Source organism: Dipteris shenzhenensis, chromosome 21, assembly GCF_047967505.1.
Source record: "Dipteris shenzhenensis isolate YYH24624 ecotype China chromosome 21, Dip_SZ_1.0, whole genome shotgun sequence".
NCBI lineage: Eukaryota > Viridiplantae > Streptophyta > Polypodiopsida > Gleicheniales > Dipteridaceae > Dipteris > Dipteris shenzhenensis.
The window spans coordinates 19,002,851-19,021,029 of record NC_141616.1 but is presented as its reverse complement, the minus strand read 5'-3'; the positions used below and the strand labels follow the sequence as shown (position 1 = coordinate 19,021,029).

General features: G+C 42.4%; 1 pseudogene across 1 annotated transcript; it reads left to right on the top strand.

Annotated features, from left to right (window-relative positions):
* The first annotated feature begins 16,230 nt into the window (after positions 1–16,230).
* On the top strand, positions 16,231–17,345 carry LOC147888593 (nuclear transcription factor Y subunit B-1 pseudogene; annotated as a pseudogene). The gene is made up of 2 exons (XR_015543019.1): positions 16,231–16,344; positions 16,438–17,345. The product of XR_015543019.1 is annotated as a nuclear transcription factor Y subunit B-1 pseudogene (transcript).
* Positions 17,346–18,179: the final 834 nt, after the last annotated feature.

Here is an 18,179-nt window from a genome sequence, read left to right as displayed (position 1 = left end):
TGAGAGTGGAGCATTGATATCTAACACACCCCTCAATGTCCACCCGCAAGTAAACTTACTTTTTCGGCCCAATGCCAAGTCGATAAAGATGCCTCTCCAGCAAGTCTCTTCCAAGAGCCTTCGTGAAGATGTCCGCAACATTCTCTATAGTCGGACAGTACATCAAGTCGACCTCTCCATCCATGATGAGCTCGCGTACAACGTGATATTGAATCTCAATGTGTTTTGTGTGAGCATGGAACATAGGGTTTTTTGCAATCGCCATGCAACTCTGATTGTCACATGATAACTGCGTAGGCTTGTTCTACACTGCACCCATGTCCCCTAAAATCCTCCTCAACCATACTATCTCGCAAGAAGCAAAGCAAGCTGATTTGTACTCAACCTCGGTAGAAGAAAGAGCAACTGTGGGTTGCTTCTTGCTGACCCATGACACAGCTCTAGATCCAAGTGAGAAACAGTAACCTGTCACTGATCTCCTACTATCCACGTCTCCTGCCCAATCCGAGTCATAGAATCCGGTCAAGATGTTGCCCTTAGTATAGGTGATGCCATAATCAAGTGTGCCTTTGATGTATTTCAACACCCGCATCCCTACCCTCCAATGGTTCTCCCGGGGCTTATTGGGAAAACCTGCTTAGTACACCAGTCACAAAACTGATGTCCGGCTGTGTGTTGCACAAGTAAATCAAACTTCCCACAAGCCTTCTGTACTTCACTTCGTCCACCAATGGTGATGAATCCTCGTTTGAGAGCTTCACATCAACCTCCATAGGGGTGCCAACTGTCTTGCACTCAACCATGCCAAATGCCTTCAGTATCTCTCCAGCATACTTCAGCTGTGAAATGAAGATCTGTTTTAAACTTCAATCCCCAAACAGAAATGCATCAGTCCGAGGTCTATCATTTCAAACTCTCTTCCTAGCAAATGCTTTGTTTGCGAGATCTTCTCTTCCCTATTATGACAAGGTTGTCCACATAAAGGACCACGATCATACACTTGCCTCCTTCTCTGAAGATATACAAATTTGCATCAGATGGGCTCCTCCTGAACCCGTTTTATAGAAAGTAGGCATCAATCTGCTGGTACCACGCTCGTGGGGCCTGTTTCAGCTCGTAAAGTGCCTTCTTCAGTTTATAGACGTTACCTTCTGAATCAGGGATCTCAAAACTCTGTGGTTGTTCCACATATACCTCCTCCTTAAGATCTCCATTCAAAAAGGCGGATTTTACATCCATCTAAAACAAGGGCCAACTTCCTTGGGCAGCTAAAGCCAAAACACTGCGAATTGTGGTTAGTCGAGCTGTGGGAGCAAAAGTATCCTGATAATCAAAACCATGTACCTGTGCGAATCCTTTTGCCACGAGCCGAGCCTTGTACTTCTCAATGTGCTGTCAGACTTGTACTTGGTCTTGTACACCCACTTGGTGCCGATTACCTTGCGTTTTGGTGGTCGAACCACAAGGTCCCAAGTGTTGTTCTTCATTATGGAGCATACTCCGAGTGCATAGCCTCCATCTGCCTATCATCACCCTGTGCCTCTTCAAGACACTTGGGTTCATCAGCATGGATCACCTCTGTCATCAAAGCATAGTTGACCAAGTGTTCCTGCGTCCTTCTTTACTCCTCTAATCTCTTGGACCAGCGGTGTTCGGATGGTTTCTCCTCAATGGCTAGAGGTTCTCTACTGTCCAAAAGTTGCTTTACCCACTTTGGGAATGGCCATTGCCATTGTGGTTTTGCAGGCTCTTCTTCATCTTCTTTATCTTGAATCCTACCAAGCACCGTTGGGGGAGTTCGGTTTGTTGTTGGTGGTGGTAAAGGATGGATATCCTAGTCCTAGTTGTCTGGGAAGGAAGCATCCTCCTCTAATTGATGCGGCTGTTCTGAGAAGACCACATCGCGACTTATTATTACCTTCTTGGTAACAGAGTTATCTAGATGGTAACCCTTCGCCTCTTCACTGTAGCCCAAGAAAATACACTTTCGGCTCTTTAGTTCCCATTTGGTCTTGTTAGCATCAAGGACATGCACAAAACAGTCACATCCAAAAACTCTGAAATGTGCAGCTAAAGGTTCCTTACCAGAAAAGGCCTGTAGTGGAGTCATCCCATTCACAGCCTTCGTGTAGCTACGATTGAGAATGTAAACTACCGTGTTACATGCTTCAGCCCAAAAAGTCTTTGGCAAATCTTTCCCTTTCATCATACTCCTACCCATTTCACAGATGACGCGCATCTTGCATTCTGCTACTCCATTTTGTTGTGATGTATGTGGTGGGGTTTTTGCCTCTTGATCCTGTGACTTTTGTAGTAACTTTCGAATTCAATTGATGTGAACTCTCCATCTTTGTCTGATCTCAATTTCTTCATCTTCCTCCCCGATTCTTTCTCGACCATTACATGCCATTCCTTGAACTTACTAAAAGCCTCCAGGAAGTATATCCATATCCTTCTACTGTAGTCATCGATCAGCGTCATGAAGTAGTAGGAACCACCCAAAGCTTCCGTCTCCATCTTTCTGCAGAGGTCCATGTGAACAAGCTCTAGAGGAGCCTTGGCCCTGCTGGCCTCTTTAGGAAAGGGCTACCGATGCTACTTGCCCATCATGCAAGCTTCACATACATCGAGCAGATCTGTAATTTCTGGTAGGTCTACAATCATTCCACTTTTATGCATCTCCTTTAAAGAACTAAGGTTTAGATGACCAAAGCTCTCATGCCACAGCTTAGTGTTCTTCACATCGGCTCGAGCACTGAAAGCTGAGAGTTCGTAGATGTTGTTGTGCCATGTACCTTTACCAATGACCTTCCCTTGAAGATCTAGAATCTATGCACCATTCTTATTGAATTGAACTTTGAGGTCCTGATCCGTGATCGCAGAAACGAACAACAAGTTCCTCTTGATATCTGGCACATAAAGAACATCGGACAACTGTTTTACAACTCCATCTGACTTGAGAGCAATCGTACCTTTTCCTTTTGTTGGACATTTTGCATCATTGCCGACTACTACCAAGATGTCATTCCCTACCGGCTGTAGAGAGGTATACCAATCCTTCCGACTGGTCATGTGGCACGATGCACCACTGTCAATGATCCAAGGTTCATCCGCAGGTACATGAACTACCTCCGTGCAAATCTACTCAATTGCTATGAACAGCTCTACTGGTACTGCCTGTGCACTGTTGCTGGACTCTTTCTTTACTCTATTCTTCTCATCTACAATCTTCTTCTGGCACTCATTCTTCTTGTGCCCTACCTTGTTGCAATAGAAGCACTTGATCTTCTTCTTTCTCTTTTTATCATCAGAAGAAGATGGGTTACCAGAGTCCTTACCCTTACCTTTCTTTGATCTAGCATAGAAAGCCGAATCTTCTCGAGTCCTCATCTTTTGATGCATCTCCTCCTCCAAAAGCATCGCGCTGAAATCCTCAAAGTTGAGGGGCAGATTTTTGTTCTGCGTATTCAGTGCCGTAACAAGACCGTTGTACTTTGGTGGGAGAATCCGTATGCACATTCGTGCTAGATTCTCGCTGGTGATGGTGATGCCAATCGCAGTCATTTGATCGCGCAGATTCTTCACCCTAGTGATGAACTTCTCTGTCGCTTCAGACTCAAACAATTTTTCATTCGTGAGTTGAGTCTCCAGATTATGAATCCGTGTCTGATTCGTGGTCTCATACTGATTTTTCAAAACCGTCCATGCCTCCTCTGTTGTGGTGACATGTTGAATTAACGCCATGATGGAATCACTTACACTGCAGACAATAGAACATAGTGCATCTGCATTTCTTCTTGTCCATGCGAGAATCTCATCCGTAGTTGGTACTATCTGTTGTCCTGCATTGGTTGGATCCGGACTTGCAACCGGCCTCACGTCCACCCCAGTAGCAGTACCCCAAAGCTCGTATGTACTTAGGATGGTCTTCATCTTGAACTTCCAGAGTGGATAGTTAGAGCCATCCAACTTTCCGCTTTCGCCGAATGGTGGGATTCGCAGTCTTGTGGCCTGGGCCATCTCTCACAATCTGCTCGCAAATAGAAACACACTACCAAATCTTCTTGCTAGATTCCAAGCTCTGATACCATGTAAGAAAACAATACAACGTCTGTGCTCAATAGGATAACAGGATCTTGTACGCAAGAGAGAAAACTAGATAGTATGGAGAATCAAAAATTTGATTACTGTAGATCTGATACAATAGATGGCGCTGCGTGCGCTCTTGTGAAAGAAGCTTCGATGGCGAGCTAGAAACAGTAGAGGATGGAGGCTGGATGCTAAGGAATCAGGGTTGCTGTAGCCAATGATGAAATGGGCTTCACGGGCTTGCACTTGTATAGCCACTAGTCATAGTCGGTTGGACCCAATTGGGTGACTAACCCAGTCCGCCCAAAATGGTTGACTGGGGGTCGGTCCCAAAATAGACCACCGACCACACGATAGAACTGTGGCATAAAATAGAGCAACTAACCTACGGTCACCATTCGGCCCAGAGCCATCCGAGATCATCTGGGGCTCCAAACGGGCCCCGCAACCCGAGAGTGGGCTGCCTCGAGAAATGTTCCATCTACCCTCAATGCGGTCGGTCATGGGATGCCTTCTCGCACTTGCATGTAGCCTAGTTGGCAGTGTGCCAACTCCATCCAGCCATCAGGCCACACATGGCTCCCATTTGGTGTCCAAACCAGGACCTACTAAATAACCGAGCTACTTAAATGCCTTCTCCTCATATGGGGGGCTTACAAGTAGAGTTAGCTGGTCATCGCATAGATACACGAGAGTGGAGCATTGATATCTAACACTCTCTTTTCTTCTAGATCCCTTCCCTTATTGCTTGCTCTCCACTTTGCTTCCTCTCCACCAAACTCCTTCAAGTTCTCTGAAGGAAAGTGATTCTTTCATCCTTTTTTTTTTCTAAGTGCTAGATTTTGTTTTTGGTTTCTTTGCTAAGCTTGCAAACATGTTTCCCTCAAGTTTCTAGCATTCATGCAAGAAACAAGAAACCAGAAGAATACCATTTAATTTGTTGTTTCCCTTTTTCTTTGCTCCCTTGCCTTGGATGCACTTAAATGTTTGACATTTTTTGCCACATGTGCTAAAGTCATTTGCTCCAACACCCAAGCATGGCTACCCTATGTTATAGAATCTACATCCTCCTCTAGATATTTCCTTCTTGGAGGCACACCAGAGTTCTCTGTAAGAAGCTGATCAAAATCTTGGAGTAGTGCCTAGATTTGCTCGAGGGTTCCTGCTCATTGTTGAAGTGCCTCATTTTCACTCTTGCTCTATGATAACTAGGCATTGACATTGTTGAGAGTCTTTAGAATTTTCTCTTGATGTACCATGAGCTTGCATTGGGAGGAAATAGTTCCTCAGGTGGTCTTAAATGATCCCATGGTTGGTGAAGTAGAATTCCATGGTCAACCAAGAGTTGATCATGCGCTGCTTGTAAATGGGAGATCTTTTCATTTGTCTCTTTGATCAATATGGAGATGGTAAAGAAATCTCCAACCTCATCATACCAAGATCTAAGATCCCAAATATAGCGTGCATGCTCCTAGCTCTCAAAGACCAAAACTTGTTGAGTTGTCCCTGAAATCTTTTGCTTCAGCCCATTTTGTGGCTTAATTTGTAGCTATAATGATATGTTTGGTTTGATTAGCTGTGTTCTTGAAAGGACCATAAGGAGTCCTTATCTTTGAAAAAGCTTCCCATTGTTCACTCGGTTTTCAAGGCATATAATCTAGGGGAAGCATTTGACTTCTATGCATTGCAACATCACATTGAACACAATGAGCGTGTGCATCCTTGAACAAAGTACTCCACCACAATCCAAATTGTAACACTTTTTAAGTAGTGATATCTCCACTAAAATTGACCGTTGATAGGACCCTTATGGGTTTCATTACACATTCTAGCTCATTTGTGAGACAAAACCCATCTTCGTAAGATGCCATCTATACCCTAATGATATAGTTGCCCACCTATCAAGCCATGCTTCCAAGCCTTCATGGTTCCTACACTTGTCCTTTGCCATGTGCTCAAGAAAAGTTAGAAAAATAGTGGAGCATTTCATCATTCTCTGTCCTAGTAAAATTAATTACAAACAATGGGGCATCTAGAAATTTGGTAGATACTCCTTTCTCATTGGCTAATTTTGGCAATCTTGACAAATAGTTAGCTCCTGCATGTGACTAGGCTTATGTATATTCTAAAATTGAATTCTTGTAGCATAACATTCACTTGACTAATCTACCTGAGTCATAGTTTTTTTTAATGAGGTAAAACAAGACTTGGTGATTAGCATAAAAGATAAACTAATTCCCAAGTAAATCGTATCTACATCTATGCACATTATGCACATTACAAACCATACCAAGTGCTTCTTCCTTGGTTGTGTTGTAGTTACACTGGAGTTGAATCGTCAAACCAAGTTTGAATCCTAGTTTGTTTAGTAACATACGATAAGGCTTAGTGATCAACATAAAAGATAAACTGATTCCTAAGTGAATTGTATCTAAATTTTTGCACACGAAAAACCATACCAAGTGCTTCTTGCTCGGTTGTGCTATAGTTAGACTTGGGTTGACTTATCAACTTGTTAGATTGGGTAATCCAACTTCCCTTCAATATAGTATAATGTTAATGGCATAACCAGAGGCATCTACATGAACATGGAAAATAACATCCCACCTTGGCTTCCTGAGAATGGGTGTTTCAAAAGCATTCTTTTCAATGTATGGAAGGAAACATACTACTGAAACCTCATATCCTACTTGGTAAGTTAGCTACTATCTTGGAAAAATCTCAAATAAATCTTCGTTAAAAAGTGATAAATCATAAAACTAACAAAAAGCCTCATCTGATCTAGAGTGTCAAGCTCGAGCATCCTTCTATAGCCTGAATCTTAACAAAATCTATTTTTTTTAGAAATCACATGACCAAGTAGAACATAAAATCAAACACAAAAATACATTTGAAGGATGTAATTAAATACCTACCTATCCGCAACTACCAAACACCTTCCCAAGATAGACTAAATGAGTAGAGATAGCTGAGTATCATAGAAATCATCCAAATAAATAGCAATAAACTTGATCAAAGTTTGACATGATTCATATCTAGGGTCTTCTTCTTTGCATTCCAACCATTAGGAGTCATATGACCCGTATTGCAAGTTCCACATTACTTTATCTTGGAATCATCCTTTACATGTCCCACTCTACAACACTTATTCCACCATTTTTCATCTTGACTCAAATTCTCTATAAAACCCATCGCTTTCAGAGCGTTCTATAATATCAACTTGATCTTATTTGGTTTTGTAAAGGCATCCTCTTCGTCACTTGCCTAAACCGTTTTTGGATGGTTTTTTGGTAGGTCTTCTTTTTTCCCATGCAACACCTTGGTTCAGTAATAACTCATTGTAAGTCATTGTGGGATTCACAATCTCTGGAGACCTGAGGTCAACTTGAGTGCAACCCATAATTAATCACACACGCATTGACTTGTTGTTGGGTGGTGTGTTAAGTTAATAAATCAGATCTTGCATTCTTAACATTTCATGAGGGTGGCCACAGTTGACACTTTTTAAGGAGAAATCTTAAAAAGCCCTTATCTTTTGAGTGCTTTCCTAGATTCTGTAGGTTAACCTTGACCACTAGAGAGTGCACATGTAGGCATTCTAGTTTGGGCTAGATACAAGTTGTCTAGGGGTTGTCTAGCATGAGTTGTGACCTTTGATAAAATATTTGTTCTATCCTAAAAGTTTAATTAATTGTGTGCATGGGTAGAGGGATCATGGTCAAACACTTATTTAAAAAACATTAGCTTTTCATTGATTAGGTTATTATTATTCATAGCTTTCCTTGCTTTTTATTGTTTAGAACAATGTTAGATTGCTACTGTAATCATATTCTGCTCAGCATTCCAACATTCTCAGAATATTTTGGGAATGTTACTCCCTAGCATAATGAGGCATAATGTGGTGCGTAGCACAACAGCCTATGAGTTGTAAAACAGCCCCAAACTGCCATTTTTGGCACTTTGCCTCACTATCCTACTCTTGTATTGCATCCTTCATGTCCCCTAGCCTCTCCAACTACCCTTCCAGTCATGATCCCTCCTCTTTAAGCTCTCTTTTTTGCACTCTTCACTCCATGAGTCCACTCAACCACTCTATTCCACTCTCCTATGTCCAATAGTTTCTCTTCTCTCAAGCTCTCTCCATTTCCCTTTTCTCTCTTTGTGTTGTATATTTCTATGACATATGAAAACAAAAACAAAAAAGAAAACACATACAAATTGAATTACATAGATTTGTAACAACCAATGTACCAATAATTTGAATGACCATATGTTATTGGGGTTACTCATCACTCATTCTAGGGGTCATTTTGTTAAGGTTTAGATATGTGACTATGTCAATAGTGAGCCTTATGCCTCTATTCTTCATATCTTCATATGCACTTTGACCGAGCTAGATGGCAATACAGTGATTCAAACTAGTCTTATACACATGGTTGGCCCTCCTAAAAGTCAAGTTTAATCCTTGAAATCATGTAAAAGGTACATAAGAAGTCTTGTATGATATGAAGGCTTGTATTTAAGTGAAAATCCCACTAAAACCAAAATTTACTCTTCCTATTACATTTTTCAAAAAGTAGTCTATTTGCTCTATGAATGAATATGTAGCTTTTAAATGAGCTCTATTATTAATCCATCCTGAGTCTGTAATCTATTAAAATATGCGAGGCCTTGAAAAACATGAGAAAACACCCACAAAACGAGCAAAATCATCCATTTTTGTCTTTTCGCTGACAACATTGTTGTAATTTAGATGGTAACTTAGCCTTTAAACTCTTGATTAAACTCAAATATGGATTTGTATTCACTATTCCACAAAAAAATTTAGGTTTTTTTAAGGATAGAATGTTGGCATGACAACAATTAGAACTACATTTGCCTCTACCAATATGCTACAATAATTCTATGAAGTTGGTTAGTTAAGAGGACATAAAAGTGTCTAAGGACACTTTGTCCTATTACCAAACTAGAGCAAGCTAAGGGATTCACAACCAATTTTGTCCCAACCATTGCATGTGACACGTCATTTATTGTGAGAGGGGACAACCTAGTACAAGGGGGATTTTCGGTTTGAATCCATCCAGGCATGCATGTAAATATACTAAAAGGGGATGTATTGTTGGCATAATACCAGTATGTGCATTGCCTTCATGGGAAAAGTTCCCTTTTCTATATTGGTTCTTTCTTTATATGTCTAGGCTCTAGCTCCACCCTCTTTTGGAATAGATAGAATTAAAGCACCATCCTACACTACCATTTCCATCCCAATCATGTGCTAAGACATGCAATATTGCCACGATACCACTATGCAGTAGCACTATGCATCAACTTCAAATGGAAAAAGTAGCCTCTTTATGTATGGTCTTAGGGCATGTAATATTGCCTCAATATTGCCACAATATCCATATCCAACCATATCCATATCAGGGCATGTAATATTGCCACGATACCGCTATGTAATAGCTTTATGTATCACCTTCAAAAGGAAAAAAGTCCCGTCTTTCCATATGGGGTCTTTTTCTTAGTGAATTAAGTCTACCCTCTTTTTCTAATAAATAATATCAAAGTAATGTCTTCTTCTCCCAAAAAAGGAAGTTGAATATCTTAGCATGTGATGTGGTACATGCATTAAAAAGTGATTCCTTGACTATCTTCGCATCTTTGTAAGTGTAATTTGAATAGTTGTTAACCCTATGGCGACAAGGGCCAGAAGTGCAGTCTAGGACAACAACTATGAGAGCATTGTGTAGAGTTGTGAGTGGGAACAACCCACATACAAGGGGGGATTTGAGGTCCAACCATATTCATATATGTATCTGATGAGTTGGGTATTCCTTCTGTTGTTACACCTAGAGTAAGGAAGACAAGGGATGTTTTGAGAGCACTTGGTAGTGAGCCTATTTTGCGCAGGTCTACCAGAGCTAGGTATCCTGTGGATAGGCTAAAATATGATGGATTTACAGCCATTTACTATGCCTATATGGTCAAAGTGATACGTGAACTAGAACCCACTTCTTTTGAGCAAGCCATGGGAAAAGAAAAATGGGAGAAAGCCATGGATGCCTTGGAAGCAAATGCTACATGGGAATTGGTGCCTTTGCCTAAAGACAAGAATGCAATTGGTTGCAAGTGGGTTTATAAGGTGAAGCACAATGCAGATGGTTCTGTGAACAAATACAAGGCGAGATACCGTAAGAGTAGTCATTGCTATGGCTGCATCAAAGGGATGGTGTTTACATCAAATGGATGTAAAGAATGCTTTCTTGCATGGTGATTTGCAAGAAGAGGTCTATATGGAGCAGCCACCATGTTATGTTTATGCTGTTCATCCTGAGTTTGTTTGCAAGTTGAAGAAAGCCTTGTATGGCTTGAAGCAAGCACCCAAAGCATGGTCTGACAAGATAGGATAGTATCTTGTCACTATTGGCTTTCATATTTCCAAGGCAGATTTCTCACTTTATGTGAGAAAAACAGAGAAAGACATTATGCTGCTTGTCATTTATGTTGATGATTTGATCATCACAAGTGATAGTGATGAAGATATTCTTCATGTGAAAATGCTATTGAAGCAGAAGTTTGAGGTGAAGGATTTGGGAGAGCTGCGTTACTTCTTGGGCATTGAGGTGATTAGATCCACAAGTGGGATATGGCTCTTGCAGAGGCAGTATGGATTGGACATGCTGTCCAAATATGGGATGACACGCTATAAGCCTATTTCAGTTCCTTTGGCACAGAATGTGAAGTTGAGCGCAGGTGCAGGTGAGCTCCTGGACGACCTTACTATGTACAGACGCATAGTAGGAAGTTTGATTTATATGACTATTACCAGGCCAAATTTGAGCTATGTTGTTGGGTTGGTAAGTCACTTTATGCAAGCTCCAAGGAAACTGCATTTGGATGCGGCTAGACACATACTGAGGTATGTGAAGTCCACATTGCAGTATGGACTATTTTATGAGACTGGGGTTCAGATACAGTTGCATGGATACACTGATGCTAATTGGGTTGGTAGTATTTCTCATAGACGATCTACCAGTGGATATGTGTTCTCCTTTGGGAGTGCTGCAGTTACTTGGAGCAGCAAGAAACAGCCTACAGTTGCCTTTTGTCAAGCATAGAGGCTGAGTACAAGGGTGCAGCAATGGCTGCATGTGAGGTAGCTTGGTTGCATAAGCTACTTTATGATAGGCATCAGATGGCCAATTGTCATTTATTGTGACAACATGAGCAGTATACATTTGGCAAATAACCCAGTCTATCATGCTAGAACAAAGCACATTGAGGTGCATTATCACTATGTGCAGGAGAAGGTTCTAGTAGGTTTTATTGATCTAGTTTATGTCAGCACAGAGGATCAGGTAGCTGACATATTCATGAAGGCATTAGGCACAAAGAAGCTGCACAAGTTCAGAGACCTGCTTGGTGTGAAGGAACTGGGATTGAGCTCAAGGGGGAGTGTTGAGATATCGAGTTCCACTCGTGATGTTCCACTCGTGATATGCCAGGGTGACCGTTGTGCATTTATGTCACCGACTTGTTAGCTACAGATGCGGTTGGTACACCGCCCATGAATAATAGCTAAATGATAGCTATCTTTATGTACTCTAGTTAGTGGCTCAGCTAGTATGCCACCTTAGCTAACTGAGTTTGGTTTGAGACCCACATATAGGGTTCACCTATTCTTTTGTACTTCGAGCTCTTTTGGCTTTCACAACTAAGAAGAGAAAAACTGTTTTCAACCTCCACCTTTGTGTATATTCCCCCATTATGTATGTGAGAAAGCTGCAAGTGAGACTCCTTCCTTCTCTCCCACTCTCTTCACACAACTTCCATGGGATACAACTCCCACAAAAATCCAAAATTAAAGTTGTCAATGCCTACCAGAAGCGACAAGGATCTGCCAGAGGAATATATGGTCTACCTTCAATCTAATCTCCCCTATCTTGCCACTCTCTATTCTGATCTACTAACATCCCTACCTAACTCCAGTACTATCCTCCGTACCTTTCTAGAAATCCATGCTAATCCATATTCCTTGCCATGCCTCTTTGCCCATGCCTCTCAACACTATCGCCAAATCCAAGAATCTAACTCCTATCATCCAGCTACACCTAACTTTTTTCCAACACTTGACAATCCATCTCTTGAGGATTATCAAGTTCCTAAATCAATTTGTCCTACTCTCCCTCCACTTTCCTCCAACATCCCTACTTCTAACTTCTCGAATTCACTACTTTCTTTGATCTCAAGCTTTTCCCCTACAACATCTTCCTCTCCCCCAAGACCACATGTCCCTCCAATCTCCCTTGAGTTTTCTATGGAAGACACCATTAATGATTCCATCAATAAGCTTCAAGAATTGGATAATCCAATACGCACACCCACAAGGGAGTTGCAACAAGATACAGATAGGATTCCCATGCCTGGTAATCCCATTGGTGGTTTTTAGAGGCAATACCCAAACATACAATCAAGAGGAGGATGGGACCTCTCAGGAATTTCAATGAGTATCCGCCAAGCACAAATCACTCCAAACATCAGCATGAAATTGGAGCCACAACTTGCTTGGCGTAGACCAAAGCTGCTTAATGAAAAGTACCTCCTTGAATATATGCAGGCTCCATCTTCCTTTCGCATGCATCCCACATTTGATGTGGTGCCTCATCGCTACCGGTGGGATGCCAATCATCATGATCCAGATAATGCAGATGCTCCTCGCAATTGGCCGTTAATCAATAGAAATTCTAAAATCAAATGGACAAGCCGGGAAACACTCATCAGAGCCTTGGACAGAGACATGCATCAATTATGCAAAGCAGTTATGACAAAACACTCAAGGAAAGTGCAAGATACAGTGAAGCCTTAGTAGTCATCCTAGAGGTGTCCCTCACCATTGACGACCATTTGCTCAACCTCAGCTTCAATCCAAATCAACAGATAGATGCTCAAACAACAAGTCACCTCTTTCAAAGGGCCATATCTCTTCAAGGGCGTTATGTGTGTTTTTTTGAAGAAATGGTTGACACTGGCTTCTTAAAAACTGAGCAAGCAATCTACGGTGTTCGTGGATTACAAGGAAAAAATCAACAAGAAGCTCGCTCCATCTATCACTGCCGCCATCTTTACCATACTTATTGGGTAAAGACAACTGCATCACAATATCGTCTGAAGACCCAACCATAACCCAAGGATGGGTAATCAAATCGGTCCAGGGGAGTTGTTAACCCTATGGCAACAAGGGCCAAAAGTGCAGTCTAGGACAACTATGAGAGCATTGTGTGTGTAGAGTAGTGGCGAAGATCCGCTTGTAATATCTTGATCCTGAAAGATAGTATCATATATCTTAAAGGGTGAGGATAGCCAAAAGCCTCTCTAGAAAAGATCCAATCATACTTGCAAAATCCAGAACTAGAGAGAGAAATACTAAATCTAGAGAGAGAAAGTCTAAAAGTCTACACTTTCGGAGGTCCCTCCACTTTGTGTAGAGACCCAAAAGGTCCCCCCACTTTGTGTAGAGACCCAAAAGGTCCCCCCCAAAAGTGGAGAGACCAACATGTATAAATATCTCTCAAATGGAATGAAGCTCCCACTCTTTGGGATTCAGTGTTCAAGCTCACTATTGTGTTCATGCGATTGATTTCCATTGTGTCCATGCTCTCTTACACTATCGTGTTCTAGCATGCCCTTACCCTTACACTCTCTACCCTTGAACTCCCTCCTCCTCCTCCTTCCTCCCTCTTCCTTCCTCCTCCTCATCCTCCTCCCTTCCCCTCCTTCCTCCCTCCCTTGAACTCCCCCCTCCTCCTCCTCCTCCCTTCTCCTCCATCTCCTCTTCCTCCCTCCGTTCTCCTCCCATCTCCTCCTTCCTCCCTCCCTTGAACTCCCCCCTCCTCCTCCCTTCTCCTCTATCTCCTCTTCCTCCCTCCCTTCTCCTCCCATCTCCTCCTTCCTCCCTCCCTTGAACTCCCTCCTCCTCCTCCTCCCTTCTCCTCCTCCTCCCTTCTCTTCCATCTCCTCCTCCTCCCTCCTCCTCCTCCTCCTTCCTCCTCCTCCTCCCTTCTCCTCCTCCCTCCTCGCTCCTCCTCCTCCCTTCCTTCTCCTCAACCCTTACCCCTCAAATCCGTGAAGGAGACTAGCTCTCCACTCCTCAACCTTGGACTCCTCCTAAACCCTGCAACCCCCTCTGAACTGTGGAACTCGTAGTTAACTATCTCAACCATGTCCCCACTTCTAACCTTGAAACCCCCTTCTAAACCCTTGAACTCCCATGGAGGCGAGAGCCTTCATCAATCGTTATAATCAAGCCCTCTTCCTCATTCAGATACGCATGAGATCTGCTTTGCACGCTTTAGCCTACACCTCTCAACGGAACACAACCCGAGGACCTGACATACAAGGTGTGGGTATAAAAGTGACAATACTCCATCATTTCTTTTAGTCCAAGATTAATGTGGAGCACATGTCACAGGTACTCATGTTGGTTTTGGTTAAGATGGCAATGTCATTCTCTAAGAAGGAGGATTGAGCAATAGATCATAGATTGATTTAATGTATTTGATTTATGTAAGATTATATATGGCTACTTATTATAGTGATGTGTACTTGAAGGGCATAGTACTAGAAATTCCAACATAAAACATGTGTTCAAGAGGTATTATTAGAATACCACTTCCATGTGTGCCCCTTTCCTTAAATTACTTTTTTTTTTTGAATTGAAAATGGCATTATTTATGTAGGTTTTGGTGCATTTCTAGATTAAAACCGCCATTTTGAACCCACATTCTAGGGTTACATATATGTGGGTGCGCCCCTTGGAGATGTATATAGGTTTGATGCCCCTTCTTTAAAAACTTTAAGAGGTACAAATGGCCTCTAGTAAATTTATTCATTTTGAAATTGTATTTATTAAATTGCTTAAGCACCCATAGAAACAAAGCTTCTTCCCATGTATTGCCATCAAATTTAACCTCATGATATTGAATTCACCATAGAAAGCAATGAGAGTATGTTTAGAGATCACAATTGCATGAGCAATGCTACATGTAATTGCTCATGTGACACGTGGTTGTCATAAGGTCAAACATAGTTTTCATGGTTGGAGAGAAGGCACTAGGGGGTACCATCTTGATAGTTGACCACTGGTGATCAAGAGGCTATGATTGGAGAGTTGCCAACCTTGGCACCTTCTTAATTGTAGAGGGGCATGGGGGGGTGATAGGCAACACTGGCAAAGCAAATTCTGCAAGTTTTGTGGTAGTGGCAAAAGGACGTAGTAGCCAATTTTACCTATGATGGTAGTTTAATTTATTACTCATGGCCTTTGATGGATTTTGGAAGTATGTGGCATTTAATTGCTTGATTTGGCTCATTAGGATATTGGAATCATTCAATCAAGTTTGATTTTCCACATTAAAAAAGAATGGATTGAATCACGTGATGAAGTCTCCAGAATATGAGTAGGGAGTTTTTATTCTATTTAAGGGGGAGGTGAAGTGGATGTGATAGGTGGATAAAGCAATGCATGTTCACGCGTAGACACACACATGCGTGCACGCGTGTTCAGACACAGACACACCCACATGCATGCATGCATCTTCAAGCAATGAACACAAATGCACGTGCACACACTCACACACACACGCTTTTCTTTTCAGTAACAAACACACACACACACACGTGTGCACATCATTCATACCACACTCGGTGATCCATGCCACATGCTGAGTGTGTACACATGGATGCAAGGCATGCACGTGTATTGTCATTGGCATCGGGTGTAAGTATAAACAACACAAATGTGAATGTTGTGTGGGCAAGCGCGAAACAAGAGCGATGCCGCCTGGCTCGCGGTTGCGAGCATGCGCATCACCCCAAACCGCAGTGGCCCCTCCCACTCTTTTCCCCGTGCCCCTCAAAGCACCCAAAAGGGGGCAAGGAGGCAATGGGCAGCTCTTGAGATGGGACTCACAAGCGAGGTGTGGGGGGAGGGTTGTTGAGGCAATACGCTATTAAAGGGGGGAAGACTACATGTGTTACATGTGGAGGCAACCAGAGGATCCTTAAGAAAGGGACCAAGGTGCAAAGGTGGCCTTCATAACGAAGCTTGCAACAAATGCTCCATCTTTCTCTGTTTCTTGGGTGCTTTGTTAAACCCGTAAAGCCCTTCTCCTTCAACCTTCGCCTATCTCCCATCTCCTTCTTGCCCAAATTCAGCTGCCCAATTCCTCCATCCAATCCTCTCACCTCTCTCTCACGGTTTGCACTTCGTCCCTCATCTTCTTTCTCGCCACCCCATCTTTCCCAGAGCAACCCATTTTTGTAACAATCTGCCTCTTTCTTTGTTTGCAGGTTTCATGGCTGAACTATGCCCTCCTTCTGCCCAACACCGTCCCCATTCGGATGACGTCGAGCGTGATAATGCCAATGTCCGCGAGCAGGATCGCCTTATGCCCATCGCTAACGTCATCCGCATCATGCGAAAAATGCTTCCAGCTCATGCGAAAATCGCCGATGATGCCAAGGAAACCATTCAGGAATGTGTCTCCGAATTCATCAGCTTCATTACCAGTGAAGCGAATGATAGATGCCAGCGTGAGCAGAGGAAAACCATCACAGCTGAGGATGTGTTGTGGGCTATGAGCAAGCTGGGGTTTGACGAATACATGGATCCGCTCTCTTTGTACCTTCAGAAGTACAGAGAGATTGAAGGTGACCATAAAGGATCCATTCGTGGAGAGCCACTACCAAAGAAAGAACCCAATCCTTTTCCAGCTCCTTCTCCAAGTTATAATATAGCACACCCTGGTTTATACAACTCCGCTTTGGCCTACTACAAAGATGTTGCAAATGGGGCAAATATGTCCTTCGACCCATTTTCTCCCTACAAATGAATCAAATATCGGAAAGGACAGGTGCTGAAAAAAAGACAACATATGAATTTTCTGCAGGAATTGCATAGCAGCTTCAGGTCTTCAGGGTTGCAGATTGGCTAAGCTAGGTATCATTAACAGCTTTTCAGTAGAAACAGAAATTAGATGGTAGATATCCACGAACGTGGCAAGTTTTTACGTTTTTCCCTTCCCTTTGATTACGTCTCCCTTCTTCTTTGGTCACTTTTTAAGGTAGGGGAGAGCAGAAAAGTAGGGGAGAGCGGAGATCTTTTAAGACACGGCTTCCATTGACCAGGCTTGCCTTTCGCTTTGGCAGTCTTACAGAGCAAATTTGTCAGTGGTCGACAAGTAAGCCCTTTCTTTGAAATACACATACTTAGCTTTGTTAATGGACATCCAAAACACTGCATTTCCACATCTCTTTTCAGTTTGAGTTTTGGGGTGATAGTGGGTGTTAATATAAACTGTTACCCGTTCTTTTTGCAAGTCTTACGTCGTTCATGGTAGAACTTCTGATCAGCAATCACTATGCATTTCCACATCTCTTTTAGTTTGAGTTTTGGGGTGATAGGGCGGAGTCAACCTAAATTGTGAACCGTTCTTTTTTCAAGTCTTACGCAGGTCATGGTAGAACTTGAGGATGGAACGGATCAGCAATTTCCAACCTTCTGCATGCAGTTATGCATGCAGGTTTGGAGGCGTGTATGTTGATTGTCTTTAGTTGGGTAAAGCAGTCAAAAAAACAGATTGAACTTGATAAAGCATTCAAACACCTTTAATGGAAATAAACGTGCTGCAAGCATGTTCTAGAGAAAGTATACGTGAGGGGAGTTTATCACTCAGACTCGAGGAGCTTGAAAATCTCACTCCCAAGTATTTCTTAGGGGATAATGGCATTTTGTTTGTGTGTGGTTATGTGTGTGCGTGCATGATAGCTTGCTCCACTCTTTATGGGGACATACCCTTATTCCAAGGGATTTGGCCTTATGATTTAAAGCATTCATACCCGACTTTCACACAACGCTCCTCAATCTCTATGGGAGTGTTTCCCATGATTACCCCGAGGTAATGCCTCACTTATAGTAAGCTTCATTTCTAGTTTTGAGTGAATTGAAGGCATCTCTCATCTCTCTCTCTCTCTCTCTCTCTCTCTCTCCCTCTCCCTCTCCCTCTCCCCTGAGGTAATGCCTCACTTATAAT